Consider the following 17,770-nt stretch of genomic DNA (forward strand, 5'->3'; position numbering starts at 1 on the left):
GGTAGCTACAGGGGGCCTGACAGCATTTTTTCCAAGAGTTATCTCTTAGCTATGCAGCAGAGAAACAGAACTACCACAATGTGCCTAATTATTGTCAAGCAAAGGGGAGAGGGAACCCACCTGTTTTCTAAAAATCTTGTTTTTCAATGGGTGAAGATTCAGTATGGGGTTTTTACGTTCACATGCCTGAGTGACCTAGGTCGGCGGGGGGGGGGGGAAATCAAGGCCCTAGTTTCAGTCAAGGTGGGGTAGGGTACCCTGCCTTTGGGGAATGAGGAGAACGGGTGCAGGCACGTCTGCCGAAGGGGACTTCCCCTGCCCCAGTCAGGAAGCTCAACAGCAGAGCGCGCTGTAGGGACAGGCTCTGCAGCCTCGCGCGTGCCGGCGGTGGGGGAAGCGCGGGAGCTGTGGCGGGCAGCCTGCGCGAGGCAGGCCTAGGGCGCCAGGCTGCGCGCTGGTGGGGGGAAGAGCTCCGCCGCGCGGCCCTCTAAGACTACATTCCCCATAATGCCCCCCGGCGGTGTTTCGGTGCCGCGCATGCGCAGCGCTGGGGGGGGGCGAGTCGGTGGTGCTGACGGCGATTGAACCGGTCGGTCTCTGGCGGCAGCGGCGGCTGCAGCAGGGCGGGGGCTGAGGCGGCGGCGGACTGGGGGGCGCCCCCCTCCCGGCCGGGGGGAGCGGCACGCGGAGCAGGTGAGCCGGGGGGGGGGGGCAGCCAGCAGGCGGGCGGGGGCGAGCGCGTGCAGCGGGACGGACCCGGCCGGCCGAGCCGGGGCGGCTGGCAGGCGAGGGACCGGCGGCGGCGGCGGCCGGGGGGCAGGGCTGGAGCCCGAGAACGGCTCGCGGCCAGGGCAGGGCGTGGGCACAGAGGGACCGGGCAGAGCCCTGGGCTCTGTCAGCCGCGGCCGCGCCTGACGGGCTGAGACCAGCGCGGCTGGCCGGGCAGCCACGGGCCGGGCGGGGACGCCTGGCTGAGAACGGCCCGACGCGCATAAAGTGGCTTTCCCGGGGGTGAGTCAGGGGAGGAGGGAGCAGATGGGGCCCTACAGCCTCGATAAGGAGCCCACGGGGCACGTAATCTCTCCCTCCCGGCACTCTGCTGCCCCGCATCTTGAGGGGGAGCGTAGCTTGTCCACTGACGCCTGCAACCCTGCGGGCTGGGCAGTGGGTGGAAATACCCCCTCACCTGGGACCCCTCCACAGCGGTGGTTTATTCACAGAGACCTGCGTGCGTGTCTGTTGGCTCAGATGGGCACCCTTCGCATACAGGGGTGTTTTCCTTTTGTACACACCCACATTCCACTTCGGTATGCTTCCTCCAGATTTCCACGGTGGTTTGCAGTTAAGAGAATTGGGCCTGGAAGGTACGAATCCTGCCAAATATGAAACCAAATGGGTCTGTTTGAATACAGCTGCCCTGCCAGGAGCTGAAATGTTAACAAAATATCTACCGCCTCCTGTATTTCTGGATGACCAAAACCATACTTATAATTTTTATCAGCAAAAGGAGGGTTGAACCCTGGTCGGTGGTAGGGTAGGCTTCTGTCCTGCCTCTGTATTCATATCTGGGGTGACCAAACAGCAAGTGGGAAAAAATGAGATGGGGGTGGCGGGTAATAGGAGCCAATATAAGAAAAAGACCCAAAAATTGGGACTGTCCCAATAAAATCGGGACATCTGGCCACCCTATTGATATCCCTTCCCTCACCACTGAGGTGACTTAAGGGTGGTCTCTCCTCTACAGCCCCTAGGAAGATTCTATTTCACTTGATCTGGTGACTCAGGGGCTGCACTGCAACTTTCTGACTCATTTTATACAAGGATTCATGACTGGATTTAATTAGGTTTTAGGGGCATCATCTCCTGCCTTCTTTCTATCCATCTTTTTTTTATTCCTTTGGTCTTTTCTTGCACTTTGTCTCTGCCCTTGTCCCTCTTCTATTTTACTTTATTCAGACTTGCCTAGAGGCTGCTCATGAATTACAGGTATGCTATTGCTTTGCCTTGGTTGTCGCCAATCCCCAGTGGCCAACTTTTTCGCCTTTTTGCCACTAATCAGATCTTGCCTGCCTTTTATTTCCCCTTGTTCTCAGTTTCTGTTCAGATATGCTGAGAGGAGAGACTGACTCCTGTTCTGTCTGGTGTTGTAAAGCTGGGGGGTGAGGGAAGAGGAACAGCTATAAGATGACCAGCAACATGACAATAGCCTCCAGGTTTGGGGCATGAATGGGTGTAATGCAAACCCTCTGAATTTCAGAATACATCAAAATCAGAGTGAAGGCAGGGAACTTATGTAATTCCTCATACAAGAATATGTAAATGCAGAAGAGGGAACAATAATCATGGAGAATGGGGCTTAATCTCTTTTCTTCTCCTGTGTTTATATTTCTCTCATTCTAGTTCTTTAAGAATGTTTTGAATTTAAGCAGGCATTTCCTTGCTGTAGATTTCAACAGCCACATCCCTACTTATTTTTATGTGATGTCATAGCACCCTGCTTTGTGACATCACAATCCTCCTCAGTGCATCTTGTTGCAATATCTGGAGGGCGGAATAAAGCACCAAGTGTGTTTCAAGAAGTCAAGCATCTGTTAGTGCTAAAGAACAAGAGAAAATACAAGGTACTGTTGGAACTGGAAACAGGCATTGCAGGGTGTATAGGCTAGATCTTAGAATCACTTGGGGCACCTACCAGCCCAGAAGAAGCAATGGTACACAGTCCTTCAGTACAGATCATAACACTGCTTTTTGCTGGATAATCTGGATTCCAGAACAGTCTTGGGGCTGCCACAGACACTAGAGGGATGTGTTAGAACAGGCTTCTGGATTTATTTCATTATATATTACCTGTAGTGCCCCCAGTGTGCTCAGCACTTTCCAAACAGAAAAGAAGGCTTGATTCTTGCCCCAAAGAACTCACAATCTAAGGACATAAAAGAGAGGTAGTAGGGGGAAGGGGCACAACACACAGAGTGGTCAGGGTGGTAATTGGCCATATCTTACTAATACAAGTTTACATTAACCCCTTTTAAAAATAACAGAATATATAAATTATTGCCAGTTGGCATCAGATCTGAGGGTGTGTTTCTGTAATGTTAGAAGATGTCATTCATGGAGATATCAGAGAGGGAATCGCTTGAGGACTCCACACTCTGGATTGTATCTTCTGCAAATGAATGAACGGCTTTCATCTCCAAGACTGTTAATCTGGCACTTCTCACCAAAAACTGGGAAGAAAAAAAATTGAGATTCAGAAAGCATTAGAGATTTCTTTGAATGACGAGAAGACCTCTGCAGTGATAGAGCCAAAGTAACAGTTACAAGCGGTAGATCCTCAAGCTTCCCTGCAGCTGTAAATCACTTGTTAGGGTCAAGAATATGGTATGGTATTGTTCAGTTGTTTAGGTGCATTATGGAGACTTTACACTCTTCTTGGAAGCATTGAGAATTAGCCATTTCAGACAGGATAGCTGACAAGATGGACAAGTGGTCTGATCAAATGCAGCAAGCCCTGTGTTCCTGAATGCAGGTGTTAGTTTCACAACTCCAGCATTCTGTGCTTCACATTAGCAACTATTTCTGTTTAAACACCTACCTTTCTGTTGCCATAAAACAAGAGAATCCTCCCTTCGTGCCTTCCATCAGAACTGCTAAAAACAAGGCAGGATCATCTCATGCAAAGTAACCTCCAGGGACCCTCCTGATGTGGGAAGATGCATATTCCTCAGCTCTCCACATCAGTACCGTTGACAACATCAGGCTGGAGAAGAAGGGAGTGTTGGTTCCACCATGTGTATGTTTGTTTCTGATGAAGTGGTATGTCTGCTCATTCTAAATGGAAACACAACAATTGATGTTGGTAATGCAGCAGTCTGGCTATTTAGAGAGTAGGATTTGCTAACAATACCCCTAGGAAAGGTGAAAATAGACTTGACTTCTGAGACTTACAAACAAAGGAGATACCACATTGGGGCAGACCATAAGTATAATTGGTCTGGTACATCACTTCCTACAACAGCGCTACTGGGTCAGTCAGTCCCAAGTCTTCTCCTTGGCAGTGTCTAGTTCCTGATGCTTGAGGAATGAGTGGAGAAAACAATGAGAATGTAGCAGGCCAAGTGTACAAAGTTGTAGTAGGGAAAAAGAAATCCTTCCTCATTCCCACAGGCATGAAATATGATCACTTTTACATCATTCTTATCTCATACCACTATAGCTGTTAATGGTCCTAATATAGTCCAGCTTCTTTGAGAACATGCATATAAAGTTACTAGTGTATAATAGTTTGCAGGTTCTGGGCCTAAGTAGTTTAACATGTGGCAAGTGTTATAAAGGAGCATTTCTAGCAGATCCTGGACAGTGGTCTGGGTGGGAGTAGCCTTACAGTGCAGGATGTCATGTTTTTAGATTTTAAAGAAAAGCAGAGTTCTGAAAGGAGTCATCTGACTGTGGCCCTGAATACAGCTCTTAAATTGCAGCTCCGCTCAGCAGAGTGGTGTTCAACAGATCTGCTACCTGGGTTTATTCAGAGTCACATCTGATGAATCTAGTCCTGCCTTTTGCTCTTGTTAGCCCTGCAGAGCCAACAAAGCTATGAGAGAGTGAATTGGAATCTGTTCTTCTTTGTGCATTGTCAACAGACTTACAGGTCCAGTCAGTTAAACCTGTGCAAACCCATCAGAGGCCTTGGAAGGTACTAGTGTCACTAAGGCCATAATTTTACTTGCAGGGCTTTTTATTACTGGTGATGTTGGGTGAGCAAAATAAAACCCAGCTTGACTCTGGTGTCTCAGGGTGAGTTTGCAGGGCTGGCAGAAAAAAAAAATCTTGTAAACTGAGCACACTGGCTGTCACTGAATAGGTTCCAAAATCAGCATGGAACTGTGGGGCTGAAGACAGGCTACTGGGGTCAGAGCTGCTGAACCAGGGCTGCCAGGCCCACAGACACTCAAGGTGTGTGACCTGCATGCTGGTAGTCTGGTGGTGTGCGGTCCCACAGCCCCACTCCACCAACCGTAGTTACTACTTGCAGGGTAACCCCAACACAGTCCTGAATTTTCCCAAAACTGTGTGCTCTGCAATGTCCAGCCCTCTTTTGGACAGTTCAGAGAAATAATATAGCTTGTTTGTTCCTCTAAAGACACAAAACACTTCACAGCTTATTAACTTAACTGGCAGGAAATACACCCTTCCCTTTAAACACAGAGCTGAGTATTTATGGTAAAAATTACATACATTTACTAACAAAATATATATATGATTAAACATGTATAAGGAATGAAGATAGAAAGAGTTACAAGTGAAACAAAACAAAATACATTTCTAAAAGTCTAAAACATAATCTAGCTAGCTACAGGCTTTGTTCATGATGGTTTCTCTCATCAGTCATTCTTCTACCCAGCCATGGCTGACTTTCCCTCAGTCAGGACCTTCCACAGAAGTACAAGGTGCTGGTTTCCTTTGTCTCCTTAAGTGAAAGATCTTCGTCTAAGTAGGTTTCTCATCTATATTCAATTCCAGAGACTTCAGCCCCCCTTGTTTGAAGGACTCATTTTTCTCAGCTTGCAAGAGGTCTGTCTAGTGATGGATGCCAAAGATGGCTTCCGTCTTTGCTTATCTCTCCCAAAATCCATCGGTCTTGCTGTTCTTCCCCTTCCTGTGGGCTTCCTATCCCCCTGTCTTTATAGACCAATAAACCTTTGAAATTGATTGTTTAAAAAGTAAAACCCAGACCAAGCTTCTCTCTCCCCTGGGTGTAAACACCATGGTGTCTTCTCCCCCACTTGTTAGTATGGTTTGCCTCCACCCCTTGTTAGTTTGATGGATCTGTTTACTGCTTGTATTTAAATTGAGGTAAACACACATTCCTTTGCTTAAGATAGACCCAAATCCCCCTGACATATTTGGTTTATACACACCTTAGTTATAATTCTAGCATATATTCATAACTCTTAATACCCATTGTGTGCATACATCGCGGAAAAATATTAATGATCAATGTGTTGTTAGTTTTAAAATGATACCTCACAAGGCATATTTTGTGCAATTATTATTGCGGTCGTGTGTAGGGTGTGACTACAGTGATGCTTAGTGTCACAGGGAGCTGTTAGGGTTAATTAACTGTAGAGTGCTTTGGATATGAAAAGTTATACCTAAATGCAACTATTACAGTTATGCTTAATTGGCTGAAAAAACTTTGACTTTGCCGAAATTGGGTATAACGTCCCCAGGGAGGAGAGGTTTGGTGACTCCTTATAACCTATAGTTATAAAACACTTGGTTACATTTTTGCAGTAGCATTTAATGAGGAAGGCCTTTGAAACCTTCAGCCTTGTTCTTCAAGATGCGCTAGACACACATGGGAATCTGGGCATAATTGTACCCCACTTGCTAACATATCCCTAAAGTGATCACTGTCTACATTTGGAGCAAAGGATGTTTCAACATATAATAGAAATTAGAGATGGAAAAGGCTTCGCTAGGCCATATTTTGTCCATCTTCTCCACACACCCATACATACCCCTTCCAATGTTAAACCATAGATATTTGTGGGTGCTTTGCCTATTCCAATTCTTCTTTGTGTGAAGACCACAGTGCGTGCTTCTCTTTCCTCCCACCAAAGGTCCTCTCTCCAACCCAATGAAAAGAAGAGCAGCGTGGGACATTCAAGAGGGAAAAGCACGTCCACTTGGCTAAGGTAAGTGGTCTCGGCAAAATGGTGGACTATGTTTAGTTCTTTTCCAGAACAGTACAGTAAAATCTTAACACTCAGTTTTTTTATATAGGGTTGGGTACCAGCTACCCTCAGGAATTTATCAGCTGTTCTCTGCTTCTCCAAGGGCTTGAAGGTTGAGGGGTCAGCACTGGTATCCCAGGGAGTCTGCAAATCCCTGGCCTGAGGTTTCCTTTCACAGACCTGTCATTGTGATGAATGTGGGTGGACTTTGCAGTCTCCAGGTTTAGAGTGCGATAAATGATTTAGGCAGATGCTAGAGCCTCTCATGATTCTAGCTGGCCAGCATGTCTCTCTTGCACAGAGTGATTTGTCTGCTTTGGAGCCCGGTAGATAAAATACCACTCCTTTTTTTGTATTTTAAAACGAATGTTAAAGCGCAGTTCTGCTCTGAAAAATGTTGGCATGTTGGACTTCCATGTTCATTGTATCTCAATGGCTCCATAATCAGATGTGCACAGTGTATAATTTTTTTTATTTTTAATTTTTCTGTGCCAGCCCTACTATGTCAAACTGTGATCTGAAAGTCAAGCTGGATTCTTCCTGGCTTATTATCACCAGGCAACAAGATTCTGTCCTCTCTTATGTTATCTTCAAAGTGAATTAGAGGTTTGAATGTGGCCTTGCAATTGGAAATTTAATTAATCATTCTGTTGCTTTTGCATGAGCCAGGATGGGCTGAGTGATGAGTCTGCAGGGCTCATAAAACCTTTATTTTTCTTGCTGTTATAATGAGACAACTGCTGCACATAGGGAGCAGATCTGCTGCCTAAGAAGATGGCATTTTAAATTAATTACTTTTCTGACCATAATTACACTTTCAAAGAGGTGCATAAAAGCCTCTTGCAAACTTCTGTAGTAGATTCAAGCTGGGAGGAGACAAGGAGTTCCAGTTTGCATTTCTTTGGTTGTTAATTCTAGATTTTGAGTCATTCTACCAACTGTAGAGCTCTGGATTTGTGTGATAGGAGGCACTGCAGGAGACAAAGGAGAGGTCTTGTCTTCTCTCCCCTTTCCTCCTGCTGCAAACATACAATCAATCTCCTTCATTCACAATGATTTCAGTGATTGGGGACCATTTAAGTACTGAGTGTTCTCCCTACACTCTAGATCCTGGCAAGCCACCATCCCTCTGTGCCCACTTACCAACATAGCTCTGCCATGAAACCCCAATTTTGACCTGGCACACCTCCTGCTATTCCAGTCCAAGGATCCCTTTGGAGCAGTGACTACCCAATCATCAGCAGACTTCTATGAGGTCTGATGTGATGCACAGGGGGGAACGAGGATGAAGTCATTTAAACTCCTTTAACTGTTGCTCTAAATCATGTGGTCACTAGAGATAAAGTCAGAGGGTTAATTCACTGTCATTGCATCATTCCTGTCCTTATACTGTGTATTTACAGCAACCCAAAACACTGCTAGGCTAGTAGGTTATAAACCTTGCAGAGACGTTTCCTGGAATGAGTCAGGTCTACAAGTGTAATAGAAACTGTTTAATCTGGATGTGATAAGGGACGAGATCCACGTGGAATTGTGCATAGGTGTAAAAACTTAACTGGGTGTCACTCTGCTAGGGTAGGGCAGCACCCTGCATTGTCTGTTATAGGCCCTTCCTGGATCTTGTGTTTCCTTTCTCCCAGGTGCATGTTCCGCCTTCTTCAATTGCTAGTTTAATTATGGTTGGGAGGAAGACTCCGGTTTCCTCTGAATCCGGTTTCACAGACACTCACAGCAAATATTGACTTGAGGAGCAAATGGCACTTGCAGATCCAGGATATGCTACCACCTGACCTGAGTGGGAAGGGAAGATGCAAGGGTGAGGGTGGGACTTGCTGTAGCGGATTTGATTTGGTGAATCCTGATTCAAATTCTAAAGCAAAAACTCTTTGTGAGGGCTGGAGGAGATGGACTAGAACAAATACAGATTTTTCATCTTTCGTTTCTGTGACTGGGAGGTTCAGTCTGGATGTTTGAAGTTGACACTGTCAGCATGCAGTTTTAAAATACGTACTGAGAAAGCTTTCCGGTGCCACATCTGTCTCCAAGTCCCCGAGCCAATGTTTGTGTCTTTACAGTCTATCTTTCTTCTTTTCTAAAATGTTTCTTTCTGTCCTGTTGCTGTATGACAGACTCAGAAAGAACAGGGGAAACAGGGAACTAAGTATATGCAAAGTGCTGTCAAATGTACAAATTAAGCGGGGGGGGGTATTTTTCCATTGCTCACTTCTTTATAGTCATAGTAGATATTACTCTTAACACTAGTGGGTAAAAAATAATTCCAGTGAGAAGTATAACTTCTCAGCTGATTGTGTCACTTTAACAATTTCCATTGATTGCTCTTTTTTGTATTGTTACTGAAAACTTAGGTTTATTGGTTTTTGTCTTGCTGAAGACTTATTGGGAAACTTGCTAGATGGGATGCTGTTTTGTTACTCCTTTCTAAATGGATTCTTATTGTTCTCATTGTTTATATATATATATATATATAATATGTATCAATTGAGGAAGGGCACTCCTGGGTGGAAGTTTCTCTTCTTGTGCTAAAGACCCTGGGCAGCCAGTACTGGAAAGGAGCTCATATCTGACTCCACCAGTCTGCTTCACATCCAAAGCTGAACTGCTGTCATGTGAGGGTTAACTGGAGATCAAATGGCAAAGGGGGCTGACCAGGTAAAACAAACACACAATAGGAGACTGTTATCTGGGTGTTTGCCTAAAGCCAGATAATTGAAAGCTGTTTCCTATTGCAGCTGTGAGAGAGAAAGCAGGAATATTAACAGCTGGCTCAGCAGTGTGAAGCGGAAGTTCAAGTGAATTTACATCTGTCTTTTCCACACCTCCGTTTTTAAAGGAAAACTGCACTATTTAAAAAAAAAAAGTAACTGTATACAGTAAAAGCTGTGTTATCCAGCACTTTACCAACCAGAAAGCTCTAGAAACCGGCATTTCTGATCTCTGCCAATACAAATCTTCAATCTACTAACTGGGACCAATGCCAAAGCTAACCAGAATCGATGCTGAAGCTATTCGGGACCCAAGTATTTCCGAGAGCAGTCGGACTAGGCTCGAGTTAGCCGAGAAAAGCTGACTGCTATTCTTTCTGTTTGTATCGCCATTGTGATCGGTCGGTTTATTACTCTGTGCATTGTCCTGTGTTTATCGTAAAATATCAACACCACCCTACCATCATGGCATCCAAAATACCAGCGAAAAGCAAAGGAAAGAAGCGTAAGAGAGTTGTGTTGACATTAAAACAGAAAATAGATATTTGTACACGTCTTGAAAAGGGTGAGAATAGGAATGTTTTGATGCAAGAGTACAATGTTGGCTCGTCCACAATATACGACATCAAGGCTCAGAAAGGACAACTGCTCAAATTTTTTGCTAGTTGTGAGTCAAATAAAGCTGTTGAACAACGCCGTACTCTGCATACGCCTAAATTGGAGCAGCTAGACAGTGTTTTATATGAATGGTTTTTATTGAAACGATCAGAGGGTGCCTCTATATCTGGCCCAATGCTCATTGAAAAGGCAAAAGATTTTTATAAGCAAATGCAATTGACTGAGCCATGTGCGTTTTCTGATGGATGGCTTTCATGTTTTAAACTTCGTCACGGCATTAGAAAGCTAGATGTATCCGGCGAACAAAAATCGGCTGACCATGAAGCTGCAGAAAAATATTGTGAATTTTTTAGGAATTTAATTGCTGAACATGATCTATCCCCTGAACAAATTTATAATGCTGATGAAACTTGCCTATTTTGGCGATGCTTGCCGAATTCTACCGTAGCAGGGGCAAGTGAATCTAGAGCTGCTGGTTTTAAGCAGAATAAAGACAGACTAACTGTTCTTACGTGTGCTAATGCTGCAGGCTTGCATAAAATAAAACTTTTGGTGATTGGGAAGTATAGTCATCCTAGAGCTTTCAAAGGTGTTGCACATTTACCTGTTGTTTACAAAGCACAAGGTAATTCATGGATGAACAAAGAAATTTTTTATGATTGGTTTCATCATGTTTTTGTAGCTGCAGTGAAAGAACATTTTAGAAAAATAAGCTTACCTGAAGATAGCAAAGCTATTCTATTGCTAGACAATTGTAGAGCTCACCCTCATGAAACAGAATTAGTGTCTGGTAATATTTTTACCATCTTCCTGCCTGCCAGTGTTGCTTCATTGATTCAACCTATGGACCAGGGCATCATCCAGAATATGAAATGTTATTACAGAAGAGATTTCCTGAGAAAGTTGATCAATCATGAAGGCACTATACAGGACTTTCAATCTCTTTATAATATAAAAGATGCAGTTTTTAATGTTGCTTGTGCCTGGAATTCAGTTAAAAGTGAAACATTAAGGAGAGCTTGGATAAAATTGTGGCCTAGTGTTATGTTTGCAGAAGTGTCTTCTGATGAAGATGAATTTGAAAGCTTTAAAGTAAGAGTTAGAAAAAATACATTAGCACAAATTCTTGAAATGGTGAAGGATACTCCTCCTTCACACCCCATCAACAAACTTCATGAAAGTGAGCTAGAAGAGTGGGTTGAAGCTGACAAGGAGGTTGAAGTGACACACACTGTTACTGATACGGAAAAGTCAAAGGACACTGATAAAGACAGTGAAGAAGATGATTTTAGTGAAGAGGACAAAATAACTTGGGGAAAGGCTGCTTCAGCTTTTGATACAATAATTAAATTTGCAGAAAGGCAACCATGTTATACTGCCCAGGAGGTTATGCAGTTGCACATTCTGCACTCTACTTTTATGCAAAAGAGGCAGAAGACCTGTAAGCAAGCTGATATAAGGGAATTAGGCAAAAAAACAGCTTCCAGGGTGTGTCATAGGGTCAGTACAGATTCAGCCCAATCTCCTACACCTTCTACATCTACAATGATAATTGATGTTGATTAATGATCACCCTGAGGAACTGCAAGATCCTGAAGTGCCTTCTGAATCATCAAAGAAAGATTAAATTATGTTCAGTATTGTTTTAGTTGAAGTGTTGTTTTTAGTGATCTGGGTGTACGCCATGCGCTGCCCATAGTGATATGTAGTGTCATCAGATAACCTACTATATAGAAAACTTTACCTTTATACACCTAAGTGCTTCAAGAAACCAACACTCTGCCATGCAGTATTACTACTGGATTGGTGAGTACCTGTATTCTATTTTATACTTTATTCATTTTATTGTATTCTAATTCTTTGAAAATTGGTATTCCATTGGTAAGTATAACTCTTAGTTGACCAGAATTTTTGACTAACCGGCACCCCCATTCTCCCAACATGCCAGATAACAAAGCTTTTACTGTATATCTTTGTAAAGTGCATGGTTACATGCTTGACAAGTGTACTGTAGCTGGAACACTGCAGTCAGCTGTAGCTGAGGATGTTTGTTTCCAGTTACAACTTTGTTTCTCTCACACATAACTGTCCATATTTTCAGTTGGCAAGTTGGAATTTTCTCCACCCAGAGATGACTTGTGTGTGCGTGTGGAAGTTTGAACAGAAGGGGTTCAATTGTTTTCAAGTGGCTCGGGGGTAACAGTCAAGGTCTGGACACCCCAAGAGGAGAATAGGGGGTTAAATCTCCTCCCAAAATAATCAGTTGAATAAACAGATTGTATACAATGTCATTATGCTGTAAAATATGTTGAGTAAGGTCTTTTGTGAAATCTTGTAATGTTCTGAACACGAGCATCATTATGATACACGCATACACACGGAGACTGTGGCTATGAATGTATGTATTTGTGTATATATATAAAACTGCTTTCATAATTTGTGTGGCAACATTCAGCTCTATCTCTCAGTGTGGCATCAGGCAGGGAAGGGGCTGCCTCCCCAGCCAGACAAGACTAGCTCCAAGCACCTAGAATTGTACAACGCTGGAAAAGACAAATGATGAACCATTAAAGTTAATGGGAAAACATTGAAACAACCTGAAACTGAAAAGAAAACACCAGTCTTGGAAAACTAGGGATATGTCTACACAGCCAACGTTAAAGCGCTGCCTTAGCAGTGCTTTAATGCGGTTGTGTAGTCGCACTTTACAGCGCTGAAACTTGCATTGCTCGGGGGTGTGTTTTTTCACATCCCTGGGCGAAGAAAGTTTCAGCTCTAAGTGGTAGTGTAGACAAGGCCTAAGAAACAAGGGTGTTTTTCCCACTTTGATATTTATAGTGACTAAAGAAGAAAAGAAACCTGAAAATTTCTTAAAAAGTGAAGGGGTTTGAAGTGATGGACAGTCACTTGACGGGTATTAGCCATGAAATGCTGGATCCTCTCTGGGATGGGGTATGCTGGGAAACAGTTGAGGAAACAGGTAAATTGTATTAGGAAAGGTATTTTTATCTAATTCAAAAGTATAAATCCTGAAGATGCATCTTTGTTTGCAGTGTAACTTTTGTATGTTTGGTCTCCCGCACTAGTTCCATTTCTTGAATGTGATATTTCTCTTAAATACACCTTTTGTTTGTTTTTTGCCTCAAGCACGTCTCTGGTGTGCAAACTGTGTGGAGAGTATATGCCAAAGCAAGCTGCCAGCTGGGGATTAGTTTCACACTTTCGGGGGTAATGAACCAGAGGGGAAAAATCCCAAGTGTCTGGTAATTAAGAACTCAGGGTGGCTGGATTTGGGGAGACGCAGGTCTGGAAGTGCTGTTGGTGTCACCCTGCACGGTGTTACTAGGCTGGTGGACGCCAGGGTGAGACTTTGAGTACTGCTACGCTGCAAAATATTCCCGCATCAGTGAGTCTCAGAGCCCAGGTCAACTGATTTGTGCTCTCGCTGTGGGACTCACAGTAGCAGTGTAGGTGTTCCCTCTGGGCTGAAGCCCCAGCTCTGAGAACCACCCCCCTCCCCCAGGTTTCAGAGCCCAGTCTCCAACCCAAGCAAGATTGTGAGCCCTCCAGTGTGAGCCCTGCAAGTCAGTTGACCCGGGCACTGAGACTCGCTGCTACAGGTGTGGGGGTATTAGGGTATTTTTGTAATGTAGATATGTTTTGTACTTGTGGGCAAGCTACTGGTGTCAGGGCTCTGAACCAAAACTGGACAGCATAAAGGCACACATAAAGCAGGCTGTGACAGAATACTACTGGTGTGGATGTTCCCCAAAACATCACAGGGGACTTCCATATCATTTAACTATATCTGTCGATATTATTGCCGTACATTGTGGTTTTTTGTGTTGGTCTTTTGGTGCTAGTAGCTGTAGCACCAAAATGTTTCGATACTGGAAGTTGACATTTTGCATGGAAATTGTCCTCAAGTGGGACTGTGAATGTTAGGTAAAAACTGGGTTTGATTTGAGAGAGTTCTGAGGGTTTGAAAGCTTGCACTTCCATGGATATAATTTCTTAGTGCTCCTTGCCCATGTTGTAGCTGTGGGAAGAGTGTATTTTCCGAATTGCATGGCTAACTTAGCTGCAATAGTGAATGTGTGCATTGAACAAGCTCTGCAAGAGCTCTTGCTTTGTTCACTACCCGTTATGTATAGAAATTATTTTATGGCCTGGTGTACAGATCAGTGGTGTCACTACAAGGGGAAATGTGTATTTGGGGTAATAGAAAAAATTGTATGGGGCAGATTTTCAGACATGTCAATCACCTACAGTTCCCACTGGCTGCAGTTAGAATTGTGAGTGTTCAGCACTACTGGCAGTCAAGCCTACATGAAAAATAGCATGCAATCATGTAAGGACTATCATAACACAGACTCTTAGGGAGCAGAGTTAAGGTTATATAGACAATACCCTAATTTTGGGATGCTGACCTTGCAGCCATAACATTTTCTCTCTCTCTCTCTTTTTTTTTTTAAGATAGTTCATTGCTTCACTTTTCCTGTAACTGGAATTTTCCAGTAAGATCCTCTGTATTTTCAATATCCCATTACTTCTCTCTAAAATGCACGGGGCTCCACAGTGCTGAAATTGTATAATCCTCTTGCTCTTGGAAATGGGGACCCTCATCCTATGTTATCTTCACCGGCTTCTTAACAGTCTGTCTCACGACTCATCCACTGTCACTCTAACTGGTTTCTGGTTCATCCTCTGTCCCTTTCCTTAGCTTTCTGTCCATCTCTTAAATCCATTTAAAATTGCACCTCCTGGTTTTGTATCAGCAGGAAGTTCCTTGGGGGAGGGGAGTACAGACTGTCTCCTTGGAAGAGGGGAGGGCTGCTTTGGCCTGACATCAGTCAGTCAAGGGAGTGGCATTGTGGTATGGGGCCACAGGGAATGTGTAGAGCAGGTATTCTTGGCCTTTCTCCTCCACCATGTACCCACTCCCCACTGAGCCCTTGATGTGCCCCAGAATCCTTTGCCCCAGTTTCCTGTGACGTTTTACTGGAGCTGGGGCAGGGAGTGAACTGAATTCATGTTTTAATCTCTAAAGCACGTTCGTGCTATGAATGTTTTTTCATAATACTACTACTACTAGGATTCATTGAGATCAGGCAAATAGTTTAAGGGTGCCCCTAGCAGCTACTCGAGATGGATCAGATGAGCAGCTGTGCTTAGGGAGTGGAATTGTCCTCCCAAGACAACTGCTGGACCCCCCTTTGAGATCAGCTGGTTTGGAGAAATCTTTGCCCCACAGAGGTGGGGAGTCAGAGGGCTATTGTGGTATGGTTTCGGCACTTTCACGGTGAGACGCTTGGATCCTTGGACCCTTGGACAGGTTCCTATTCACTGGCTCCCTGTGCAGCAGCTGATGGCACCTTCCTGCTTTCCTGACATGATTTATCCACCTCCACTCTGGCCGCTCACGCCCCTGGTTCTGACATGCCAGCAGCAGGGCTCTCTTTCTCTCTCAGGCAGGTCCCAGATGACTGCTTTCAGGAAGGTTTCCATAGCAACTGAAGGCAGGAAAAACCTGCCCACCAAGTTCAGTGCCTTACTATCCGGCCCATGTCTAGGGAGGGGTGCAGGCAGGAGGAGCAGGTGTGGTGATCAGGCAATTGGTGGGGAGAGGGGACACTGTTAGAAAGGGCTGTTTGTGACCAAGTGGGCAAGGAAAGGTATTGTGTTCCTCTGTGACTGCACTGTGATGAGGAAGGAACCCTCATCACCCCCAGCAGCAGACCTCTCCCTCCTCCCTTCATTCGCTAGCAGGCTGGATAATTAACTTGCCTTCAGTTCACTTTCTCCTCCACAGCTGTGTCCAACCCACTGGGCTGGCCCCTCGTTAACATGCAGCTGACAGGCTGGGTGCACTGGTTGAGCTGTGCAGAGTCTGGGACAGAGAACAGCAACATTGTAAAATGCTCCCCACTCAGGTGCTGGTCAGTGATTCAGAGTGAATGTAACGTAAACCACAATGAAATACCAGGGAGTCTAAAGAAACCTAAAGGGACTCAGAAAAACAAGTAGGGCGAGGAGCCAAATTCCACCCTGACCTAATCCCCCTGCAACTCTAATTGGCTTCAGTGAAGCTGCATGAGCAAAGGGTAAGGTGAACATACGTCCCGTTTTGACCGGGATAGGTCCCCCCCCTTTTTTTTTTTAAAAGCCCTGTCCTGGCCGTCCTGATTTTTTTTCCCCCAAAAGTGGGCATTTGTCCCGTTTGCTCTTGCTGACTTGATCAGTTGGCAAGAGCAAACAGGACAAGTGCCCACTTTTGGGGAAAAAGTGGGATGCGGTGCAGAAGGGGTGACTACATAGATGCCAACCTCCGCAGGGGAAGGCCGGAGGACAGTATTCCAGCACGTGAGCCCCCACAGGGTTCCAGTGACCAGGCAACAGCCTTGCATGGGGGGAGGGGGAGAAGCGCAGGGTTCCAGCGATGGGGAACAGCTATGGGGCAGGGGGCCCTCGGGCGAGCAGCTGAGGCATCCCGTTTTCTCTTTGGGAAATATGGTCACCTTAGCAAAGGGTAGGATGTGGCCCAAGCGCCCTACACCCTGGGCCCAATCACCTAAGACATGGTGGTAGCAACCTTAAAAAGGCAGTGTCAAAATGCAGATGCCAGTCAGAATGAGGCACGAGGGGGGAAGAAATAGCCCTTATGGAAAGCTCCTAACCAAACCTATCTACGAGGTTCAGATGCAGCTAAAGCTCGCAAGTAAAATGAGTTTGGAGGTTCTAAGCTCAGTTTTTGGTGGTGGCTTATTCACATTGCATAGTTACTGCATAGTTTTCCTTTTAGCCGCTCACGAAAGACCCAGCACTGAAAGAGGAAGAGGGATGCAAGGCGGAACTCAGGGGAATTAACAGAACTACATGCGGGAAGCAGTTGAGGACAGCATAGACAAGTGCTGTGCATAAGTTCCAAACAAGTTCTGCCCCGAGGGAGAAGTTTATAGGTTTTTCTCACTACAGGTGGTGGAAATAACCAATATAGGTAGGGTTCAGTAGGTGAAGTTCTGCTGCTAAATTTGATTCTCGCTACTCACTGATCATGCCGTCTGATCCTATTTAGACAGCTGTTCAGATAAGGAAGGAAGGAGCATTGTCATATATGTTCTCAAACAGCTGCTTTCCACTCTGTAGCAATGGCCTACACGCTGCCCAGCTAGGGATCCTGGACCACTGTAGTTCCAGTGATGTCATCGCTTGCCATTGGAGTTCAGCAGGTGCTGAAGCCATGAGCCGTAATGGACCAAGTCTGTGTTTGGGAGTCTGGTATAACCTGGGATGCTTTAAAACAATTTAAAGTCCCAAGTCTAGATTTTAGTGGGCTTTTATTAAAAAAAAGTTTCACCAAACCTGACAACAAATGGCATGATTCTTTTTTACATTCAATGTAACAAGTCTATTTCTGGATTGAAATCTTTCCTGCAGTCCTGGCAAACCATCTACAAACCTGCACATGCTAGAGAGCTGAGAAATGAAGCCAAATAGTCTGGCTTCACTGTCTGAGCTGAATCACCTGTAATAGACGAGACCATCTTCCAGCCAATCAGGATTGTTCCCTATAGTGTGTTCTCCTGTGCAGGGCCCAGTTCACCTTAGGCCATGTCCACACTGTAAAGTTTTGCTGACCCAAGTTACATTGGCATACAGCCGCTGGACTTAGTATATCGCTTGTGCACATGC

General features: G+C 44.9%; 1 protein-coding gene across 4 annotated transcripts in view; it reads left to right on the top strand.

Annotated features, from left to right (window-relative positions):
* The first annotated feature begins 546 nt into the window (after positions 1-546).
* Positions 547-17,770, top strand: part of SGSM3 (small G protein signaling modulator 3) — a 59,925-nt gene continuing 42,701 nt past the window's right edge. For 2 of the 4 annotated variants that reach the window (XM_048834849.2, XM_048834843.2), the window contains exons 1-2: positions 547-693; positions 6,624-6,698. The gene's annotated coding sequence lies outside the window, so the exon portion shown is untranslated. Of the gene's footprint in view, positions 694-6,623; positions 6,699-10,996; positions 11,885-17,770 lie in introns of those variants that run through there. The other 2 variants (XM_048834858.2, XM_048834856.2) reach the window with 2 other exon arrangements.

This window comes from Caretta caretta, chromosome 1, assembly GCF_965140235.1.
Source record: "Caretta caretta isolate rCarCar2 chromosome 1, rCarCar1.hap1, whole genome shotgun sequence".
NCBI classification, from domain to species: domain Eukaryota; kingdom Metazoa; phylum Chordata; order Testudines; family Cheloniidae; genus Caretta; species Caretta caretta.